At 43.3% G+C, this 4,047-nt stretch overlaps 1 pseudogene; it reads right to left on the bottom strand.

Annotated features, from left to right (window-relative positions):
• Window positions 1-1,340: 1,340 nt before the first annotated feature.
• Window positions 1,341-2,152, bottom strand: LOC122151598 (annotated as a pseudogene).
• Window positions 2,153-4,047: the final 1,895 nt, after the last annotated feature.

Genomic DNA, 4,047 nt, shown 5'->3' with positions numbered 1-4,047 from the left:
TTTGTGAGCCATATTTTACCACAATAAACAAATTACAGATAAAATAAATATATGTATATATGGAACTTAAAAACAAAATGAAACAGTCCATTCTGAATATTCAATTCATATGAAAACCTAAGAATTGAAAATTATCTCTGCCGTTAGATATGAGAATAGTGGCTACTCTTGAGAGTACTGACTGGGATGGAGGCACATGGAGGCCAATTTAATGTTGATATTTTATTAACGTATTTTTTATATTTAATATATACAACCAAACTCACTGCTGTTGAGTCAGATTCAACTCACAATGGCCGCTCCTTGGGGTTCTGAGACAATATTACTACAGAAGTAGATTGCCCCATCTTCCTTCCGATGAGTGGCTGATGAGTTTGAACTGCCAGTCTTCTGGTTAGTAGTCAAATGCCTTAGGCACTATGCCACCAGGAGAAAGTGAATATTAGTGTTTTAGCATTGTCTTCGTATTGTCAACCCACTCTCAAAATCCAAACTCTTTGCCATCAGGTGAATTCTGACTCATAGTGACCCCTATTGGGGGATTTCAAAGCCTGTAAATCTTTAAAGAAACAGACCACCTCATCTTTGCAGGTAAAAGATATGAAATACCTTGACGCTGTGTCAGATCTTTAAAGTACACTATAACATCTACATTACGATCTAAGAGAAAATGAATATCCAATCTCTACAAAAAAAGAGTAAAATGTAGATTTAAAAAGTAACCCAGAAGAAGATAGAAAAAATAAAATAGACCAGGTATCATGAAGAGCAAAAATTAAGTTGACAAATCCAATCTCAAATCTATTCATTATAATATTAAACATAAGTTTAATAATTGATCCTGTCAAAGTCAAATGTTGCTTGACTACATTCAATGGGATATGTTTTTCAAACAACACAGCACAGCTGAAGCGGAAAGATGAAAGCAGAAAAATGAAACATGCATCCTATGTAATGTTAACCAACCGAGCAGCAAGTATGATGTGATAAAGTCAGATACAATAAACAGCAGGGTTAGAGCAGTTAATCATTGTTGTAAATACTATTGTTTACATTTCTTACTGGGAAATTTTCCAGTGTTATTGTTTGATGAATTAGAAACATAATCTGGTCAATACACATACATAGCCACATGCATCCATTTATATATATACAAATGTATGCATTTGTGTATACATACAACCACTCTCCTGTAACATGATTTTCCTATGTGCTCAGATTCTGTGTAACCAATAAACATACAACTCAATTTTGTACAAAAACATACAATTAGGTATTTGTGATGGATGAGGAGATTTTCCTTCCTTATCCAGGCAAAGCAGAGCCTGGAGATGCTGGAGTCACACGAGAACAAAGGGGCCGACAGTTGGGAAACACACAGCCATTAGTGCAGTCATGTTCATCAGCCACCAAGCGGGATGATAAAAAGCAGACATAAGAACTTGAAGGATGCAGGAGAGGGTGTAAAAAGATACAAAGGTGCTCACCAGAACAAGGGTGGTTTGGGTGGCTCTGGTCTCAGGGGAGGATCTGTGGGAGACGTTTCTATGAATGTGTTGGACCTGCTGCTTATGTCTGTACAGAGTGAAAACCATGGAGCCACTGGCCCAGGCCATGAGCCCCAAAGACACAACATCAGGGACTGTCAATAATGCCACACGCAGTGACCTCTGGCATCATCCTGACAAACAGAAGAACAGTATCCAAGGTCATTGCTCCAATTTCCAGTCACACAGATGGGCACTATGATATTTATCAGCACGTGCAGGACCCAGCACAGGACAAGGGAGAAGCCAGCACACTTGGGAGCTTTCACCTTCAGCTCTGCCCACCTGGAGTTCCCAGGGCTGATGGTGAGGCCTGCAACATACTCAAGAGGCAGGTGCTGCCAAAGGACACACCCCTGCACACTCTGTGAACACAGAAAAGAAAATTACATCCAAAATCATTGAGTAAATCTTTCCACCCAAATGTTGCCATGGTCTGGGGGATTCCTGCCACCAGAAATGGAGTTGGCTACAGTCAGGTGGCTGAGAATCAAGTCAGTGAAGTTAAGGAAGAAATGATGGTAAATGAGAGAGGAATTCCCCAGGACACCAAGTATAGTCAGTGATGAGAAGATTATCCCTATTGTCAAATTCCTGGTGGCCATTCCATCATTTCCCAGTGAATGACATGAGTCTTCAGAGCCAGAGGGTCCTGCATGGGAAGATGGGACATGGGCCACATGTATCATGTCCACTGAAATCCGCTATTCTCCACCTCCATTGATTCCCATTTAGAAACACTGACTCATTAAGAGGTTGCCAAGAGTTGGGTTATAACCTTCAAAGAGCACTTGGAATGTAGGCTCTGAAGACTGTACACATGGTAACGTCTTTATTCTTCACCAACCTGTGAGGCAGGCACCACTATTAATTTCATTATGAAAAAAAGGAGAACTTAGTCACAGAGAGGTTGAGTGATCTGTCTAAACATGGTTGTAAAAATTTAACTGCTCAGGGATTTCATTTTACTTGGATCCACCATCAGTACCCATAGAAGCAGAGTCAAGAAATGAGATAACATATCACACTGGGCAAATCTGCAAAACACCTCTTTAAAGTGTTGAAGAGCAAAGATGCCACTTTGAAGACTAAGGTGTTCCTGACTGCAAAAAGGGCATGGAAGTGGCATCTTCCAACTTCCTCCAACCTCACAAGGGGAAGACAGAATCGCCATCAACAGCCAAAAGTTTATACCTATAAGGCCAGATATGCCACCCCCCTCCAGTCTTTTTACTAATTCTGACACCAACCATCCCTCCCTCAGCACTCACTACTTTTTCTACTGGGTTCAATAATTCGTTGCAATGGGCACACAGAACTCACAGACAATACTCATGATTATGGGGTTTATTAGGGAAGTAACAGGCTACAGTTCAGGTTCAGGAACGTGCTCAGGACACAGTTCTTCAATCAGGACAGCCTCCCCTCTGCTGTGCCCTCAGACACGCCTCTCTGGCCCTTGGCCTCTCGGCCTGGCCCCTGTCCTACTCAGGCAAATGTTAGAAAGCTCTTTTAGCTCTGCCAATAGGGGCACCAGGTGCACCCCACTCCACCAGCAAGCCTCCTGCCCAAGGGCACTCTTCTCACCTTTTTCCCTCTGTGGCCAGGTAAGCCTGCTGCTCTGCCTTGTGCCTGTTGGTTCCACTGCTGGGCACCTCTCTGGTGGGCATCTCTCTGCCAGGCATCTCCCTGCTGGGCATCTCTGCCAAGGAGGTCCAGCACAGGGATCTTGGGTCCAAGGACATGCTCCACTTCACCTCCAGCTCTTCCTCTCCTGATGGCAGTGAGATCCTCCTTTCTGCCTCTAGGAGGGCTCATTTAAGCCTGACAGAGTGACAAAACTAACTGATCCTAACATCAGAGTTCTACACACCTTATTTGCATGGTCCAAGCCAGTAATCCAGTGCGAGTTACAAAGACTGTGGCTACAAAAGCCATACCAAGTAATTCACTGCACTACACTGACCTAAGCCATGGTGTTTTCAATCACCTCAAATGCATGTGAAAGCTGGACAGTAGATAAGGAAGACCACAGAAGAACTGATGCATTTGAATTGTGGTGTTAGTGAAGAATATTGAATACACTACTGACTACCAGAAGAACTCTGGAACTCTGGAAGGAGCTCTGGTGGTGCCTAAGGCGTTTGACTGCTAACCAAAAGGCTGGAGGTTCAAACCCACCAGCCACTCCCCAGAAGGAAGACTGGGCAATCTACTTCCATAAAGATTTACTGCCTCAGAAACCCAGAGCGGCTTGCTATGAGTCGGAATCGACTCGATGGCAGTGAGTTTCGTTTTTGGCACTGGAAGAACAAATAATATTTGCCCTTTAAGAAGTAAAGCCAGACTCGGGACCATAGTCAGAGGGGCCATCAAGTTCAATTGGCATAACATACTACACAGAACATTGTTCCACCTCCTACTTTGGCAAGTAGTGACTGGGATCTTAAAGCTTGCAAGCAGCCATCTAGATGCAATGATGGGTCTCTCCTCATCCAGA

This window comes from Orycteropus afer, unplaced genomic scaffold (genome assembly GCF_000298275.1).
Source record: "Orycteropus afer afer isolate SDZICR_OR568_19922 unplaced genomic scaffold, OryAfe1.0 scaffold00610, whole genome shotgun sequence".
Classification (NCBI taxonomy): Eukaryota; Metazoa; Chordata; class Mammalia; order Tubulidentata; family Orycteropodidae; genus Orycteropus; species Orycteropus afer.
This window is presented reverse-complemented; position numbering and strand designations above follow the sequence as displayed.